We start from the raw sequence: 6,411 nt of genomic DNA on the forward strand, positions 1-6,411 counted from the left end.
AAAAAAAAAAAAAAAAAAAATCAATTCACCGTAAGTGTGAGGGTTTATTTATTTCTGGACTCTCAATTCTATTCTGTTGATCTATATGTCTGTTCTTATGCCAGTACCACGCTATCTTGCTTACTGTAGCTTGGTAGTAAGTTTTGAAGTTGAGAAGTATGAGTGCTCCAACTTTATTCTTCTTTTTCAAAGTTCTTTTGGCTATTCTGTATCCCTTGCATTTCCATATGAATTTTAGGATCCAGCAATATTTTGATAGAGATTGTGTCAAATCTGTAGATCAATTTGAGAAGTATTGCCACCTTAACAATAGTAAGTCTTACAATTCATGAACATGGGATGTCTTTCCATTTATTTAGGTGTTCTTTCATTTCTTTCAACAATGGTTTATAGTTTTCAGAATTTATTCTGAAATTTATTCTTTTGTTAAATTTATTCCTATATATTTTATCTTTTCTGATGCTGTTGTAGGAATTGTTTCCTTGATTTAATTTTTAGATTGCTCACTGTGACCCAAAAAAACCAAACCCGTTGCTGTCGAGTCGATTCCGACCCATAGCGATCCTGCAGAACAGAGTAGAACCGCCCTATAGAGTTTCCAAGAGGCTCCTGGTTGATTTGAACTGCCAACATTTGGTTAGCAGCCGTAGCACTTAACCACTACACCACCAGGGTTTCCAGCGACTCTGTAGCATATATAAATACACTTGATTTTTGTATATTGATCTTGTACTCTGTGCCCTTCATTGGCTAGCCCAAAATTTCCCAAATATATCTGATGAGGAGAACATTTACTTCAAGTAACATTAACATCTCCCAGAACTAATGTTCCCCTGGACACCATTAGGAAATACTAATCCAGCACCACACAATTAACTTGTACTTTCCCCAATGATCCATGTCACCATGTATTTCAGGCTTTTGTTGGTGCTGTGCCCTCTACTAGGAATGCTCTCCCTGGCCTTGTCTGTTTGAAAAACTCCTACATCTACTTTTGGAGCCCACTCAAGTGTTTCCTGCATTCTGCCTCCTGCCCTGATGCCCACCTCCCCTCGCCACTCTCGGGCTACAATACACCACCACTTTGCGTGCTGACTTGTCCTTGTCTGTTTACACATCTGTGTCCTCTCAGGGCATGAATGCCTTGAGGGCCAAGCTCAGAGCAGGCAGCAGTGTGCTTGCAGCATGAAAAACTGACCGAAGGAATGACAAGAGGTAAAAGGCAGGTGCAGAGCCCCTGTCTGCTCACGCTCCCTCCTGTCTCCCTTGTTTCCTGGCTTTCTCTCAGCCCACAGACCCCACTCGGGGCCTAGTACAGTCCTGGGTCTGGCCCTGCCCAGCTCAGCGCCCTTGTTCAAATCTGTACTCGGGGCCAAGCATCCAGCTACCCTCTGGTCTGATGCCACCTGTCGTTCCAACCACCCCCAGCTGCAGCCACAGCAGTAACTTACTGGGAGGGCTCAAGCAGTTTGCTCTCCTATGACCAACAAAGTCAGAGACATGGGAATTTGGTTCTGTCCTCCTTTGCTTCTCTGAGCCTGCCCAGGCCCACTGCCTGCCAGTGTCAGCCTTGTCCAGTCCTGAGAGTCTTGAGCAACACATAGGTGTCCCCACATCCATCATGCAGAGGGGGCATTCAGTGGGCTCCAGAAATAGAAGCCTCAGGATAGGGGACAGGTAATGTGTTGGCCACGTACCTCATATGCAACCCTCATGGGCTATTAGTGCCAAGTCACCTCTCTGAGCTGGTTTGGAATCACCCAGAGAGGACATCAGTCCACCTCCCTCCTCTCCATCCAGGCCAGGCTCCTCCCCAACCCCTCCTCATCCTGCCACTCCCTTGGGGACTTTCCTCTAGGAATCCTGCCTGACTTCTCCACACACAGCGCCTCTGTCCAGCCTAGCCCATGACCTTCCAGAAGACAGGACTCAACTCATCTCAGCCTCCCCTTGATCCCAGCTCAGTACGTGTACATTTAGGAATCATTTGAAGGATTTATTACACCCTTCTCTGCACATAGCAAACAATGATGAGACATTGTTCAGGGTGTGCTCCCTGTGTGTCAGATGGCTAAGTATACTTATCATCTCACTTTATCCCTATGACTATATGTGATTAGTGCCATTACTATCCTCATTTGACAGACGAAGAAATGGAGGCTCAGACCTTAGAAGTCATTTGCCCAAGTCCTCACAGGACTCAAATGCCCCATCTGTCTAGCTGGGGAGCCCATGCTCCCAACCACTGTGCCATATTGCCTTAGGATGCACCCAGAATGCAGTGGGCTACTCTAGAGGTCAAGAAGGACTGGTCTGGGAAGTAAAAGACTCGTCTGCGAGGTGAAGGACTGGTCTAGGAGGTGAAGGACTGGTTTTGGGAGGTGAAGGACTGGTCTAGGAGACGAAGGACTGGTCTAGGAGGTGAAGGACTGGTTTTGGGAGGTGAAGGACTGGTCTAGGAGATGAAGGACTGGTCTAGGAGGTGAAGGACTGGTTTTGGGAGGTGAGGGACTGGTCTAGCAGGTGAAGGACTGGTCTAGGAAATGAAGGACTGGTCTAGGAGGTGAAAGGCTGGTCTGGGAGGTGAAGGACTGGTCTAGGAGGTGAAGGACTGGTTTTAGGAGGTGAAGGACTGGTCTAGGAGGTGAAGGACTGGTCTAGAAGATGAAGGACTGGTCTAGGAGGTGAAATGTTGGTCTGGGAGGTAAAGGACTGGTCTGGGGTGGTGCTGTAGGAGGAAGGATCAGAGGACCAGTTAAGTGAGACAGTCTCTACGTTCCCTTGCCCTTGAAGCCCTATGATCCTGGCACATAGCAGGTGCTAGTGAATGAAACCTGAGGGTCTGAGACTTCTTGATCTCAAGCCCAGCCCGAGATGTGGTGTCCAGCAGTGCAGGGAGTGGCCTGTGCCCTCGTTGGCCTTATCAGGAAGGACACTGGGTACCTGCATGTCTTCCAAAATCCTGCTCTGTCAGATTAGCCCCAGGCCAGCCAGCCAAGAAGCTTGGCAGCCGCTGTGCCTGACTTCATATCTCCCTGTGCTCCTTGGGAGGGAGGCCTTTAACAGCAAATGCTGCTTTTGAAAGCCCTAATTGTCAAGCACAGTCCCATCAAACGGGCCGAAAGGCAAGCCACCCCCAGCCCACTCCACCCCAGCAGGCTCCCCACGACGGCTGGCGGGTATATATTTTAAAATATCTAAATGCAGCTGAAAATAAAAATTATTTACACTCCCTAGCCAAGCTGGCAGGCCGCTTTAAAGTGTGTGCTGACTGTGCCTTTCCCTCCCCGTCTCTCCCTCGCTGATAAAGGGCCATAAACAAGGCTGACACATTTATAATAACCTTTTTCTTCTTCTCCTTCCTCCCTCTCCTGGGCTCCCATCTCAGCCTCTCATTCACACACTATGCGGGATAATTTTTTATTATTCTGCCATTAGCAGAGAATAGAGAGTTTGATGGCGGTGGGGGGGGGGGAATAAAGCGTCAAATCATTTAGAAAGAGAGGGCCAAAAAAACAAGCCGGCAACTTTTATTTTTCCACATCAGCAGCAGCTGTTGGGCTGTCACCATCGCATGCAGGGTTTGGAAACTTATTTTCCAATATGTCCCCTCACCTCCGTTTTATTTCCCACTTTCTTTCCCAAAGGGTCAGAGCCGGGTCCACGGAGGGCCAGCTGGGTTTTTCCACTTGCCAGGCTGATGACGGCGCCTGGACCCAGTGGAGGATGGCGCGGACTGTTCACAGGCAAGAGAAAGGGGCTCCAATGAGATTCTGCTCTACCGAGTCTGGACGTATCTGATAAGCAGGTGTGGATGCTGCTGTCTGCAAGCATCTGTTTACGTGGGAAGATTGGGAGGGCAGCCAGGGGTCTTCAGAACAGCCTCGTCCGACGGACGCGTGGGGGAAAGGGCATGGGCAGAGCCTGGAGGGGCTGATGTCACAAAGGCTGTGACAAGAAGCAGGTGCCAAAGCATAGCAGAGTTAGGGTAAAGACCACAGGGTCCCCATAGATCTACCCAGTGCTTTTGCACAGGGTGGGCAGAGGACAGCTGTGGGGGCAACAGGAGACCAGGCCCTGGCACAGGATCTGCCTTCCCGTGAGGGGACGGGGTACAGTGAGGCTTTCACCTCTGGTGGCTCTGCAGGCTGCCATGTAGAGTGAAGACCGGGAGAGGACTGTGAGGGCCTGTCAGACACCCCCAGGAACTATCAGAAATCACCAGAAGGGACTGAAGAGCTGGTGGTCCTGCTGGACAGAGAAAGGCGAGTTATTCCTTTTCAGTGACCCACTGTCACCCACAGGCTGGTGGGGTGGGGTTGTGGCTGGGGAGCTTGTGTTCCATACAAAAGGGTCATTTTCAGACAGCCTGGATTAAGAAGGCTGGCAGAAGCCCTGTGGCTTTCAGAGATAGTCCAGTTACACTAGAGGCATAGCTAAGACAGTTCCTCCTGGTCTTAGAGCTGGAATCACAGGCCAAGCCCTCTTCCTGGCTAGATAGCTGCCAGAAGGAGGCTTTTCCCACCCAGGGCACCCAAGGCCACAACTGCTCTCACCAGGAACTGGTTGCTGGCTTCATACCAGGGACTGTGGAGACTCCAGGACTGGGGTAATCAGAGAGGGCTTCCTGGAAGAAGGGGACTCAAGCTAGGCCTTGCAGAACGTGGTGAATTTGGATGAGCAATAGGAGGGCCAGGGATGGTATTCAAGGCCCTTGCCTCACAGCTTCAGGGGGTGTCATTCACATGTAGTCATAATAGAACCAGTTGCTGTGAAGTCGACTCTGACACCCCTACGTGTGTCAGAGTAGAACTGTGCTCCGTAGGGTTTTCAGTGGCTGATTTTTTAGAAGTAGATCACCAGGCCTTTCTTCCAAAGTGTCTCTGGGGGAAAATCAAACCTCCAGTCTTTCAGTTAGCAGCTAAGTGCATTAACCGTTTACACCACTCAGGGACTCCGTAGTCATCACATACGTGTACATTTAGTAGGACAGTTTCTGGCAGATGACAGAGAAGCATGTGGAGGAAGGGGTGCCTTTTGCTAATTCTCACAAAGGCGTCCTATGGCTGGGAAACCATAGGAATGGAACGTGGAGGTGGGACTCAGAGAAGTCCTGAGACTGTAAGGGGAGCGTGCCTCATTCTTGCTGGGCTGAGAAGGCCAGCGGGGATAAAGGGGCAGGCCCTGCACAAAGTGCGTAGGCTCTAGAGTCCAACAAAGGTGTGCACACGTCAGCACAGATGAGACACTGAGCGGAGGTGACTGCAGGGTGAGTGGGCACCCAGCTTCCTCTGCTCTAGCTCTCACAGTGCACGACTGTCCCACCACTGTGGAACAGGCCCACCCCCACTCAGCCTGCAAGACAGTTGCCCCTCAAGTGCCTGGAAATGGCCAGTAGTGGTCCCCTGATGGGTTCCTGAGGGATCCTAGTCCAGCAGCACTGGCCTTCAAGGCCTCCCTGTGACTGGAAGGCTGGCAAGAGGGCTGATGTTGGCCCAGCCTTAAGCAGCATGCCAGGCCCTAAGCCTCAGCTCCTTCCATTGAGCTGAGTGCTGGGTGCAACCGTGGGGGCTATGAGGGGCTTGGCCAGCTGGGCTGACTGGGTACCCATTCTCACCCTTCTCTACCAGGACACCTGGGGCTCACTGGACTGGAACATCAGCCTGGACATGCCCTCACCCCACCGCACTGGTGCTCAGTACACTGTTGATACCCCACAGCCTTGGCTTCCCTGGAAGCCCCAGGGCAGCTGCCCACCCCCTGGCAAATGAAGACCCCAGTGATGGGTCTGACATCACAGCCCATTAGAGGTGGAGGAGGTGACTCTTGTGATAGTCTCTCCCATTCCCTGCGTGGCCACAAGGAGGAGACATGGCCACAGGGAGACTTGCTCTCCCCCTGCCCCCCTCCCTGCCCTCGCTCTACATCTTTTCTTCTCACCATCAAAGGGACATCTGTTTCTCCATGGGAGGGAGAGAGCAGCATCCTCGGAACATGCTCCAGGCTTTGATGTCCCGCCCGACTTGGCCCAGCCAGCAGCTCCTCCTTCCCTCACCCCTCTCCCAGCATCTCTCCCTCATCCTCTCCCCTCTGAGCCTTCTCCCTCTCTGCACCTGCCTAGCTCTGTTCCCTCCTCAGCCATAGACCAGGCTCAGCTCTGGGCCAGAACTTTCCACCTCTGCCCAGCTCCACCTTGATCTGGACAAGGGGTGTCCAGGGTGCTCTGATCCTGTGCTTCTGCTTCCCAAGGGCTAAATCTGCCCTCCAAGACCCCACCAGACATATTTCCCATTTCCCCGTCACCTGACTGTGTCATACGTGTGTGTGGGGGCGGTGTCTGCTGGCCTTCACCCCAGGACAGGTAGACTCCCCCAGTGTCAGGGCCTGTTCTTACCTCCTCTGCCCTTCAGA

Source organism: Trichechus manatus, unplaced genomic scaffold, assembly GCF_000243295.1.
Source record: "Trichechus manatus latirostris isolate Lorelei unplaced genomic scaffold, TriManLat1.0 scaffold00030, whole genome shotgun sequence".
In the NCBI taxonomy this organism is placed as follows: Eukaryota; Metazoa; Chordata; class Mammalia; order Sirenia; family Trichechidae; genus Trichechus; species Trichechus manatus.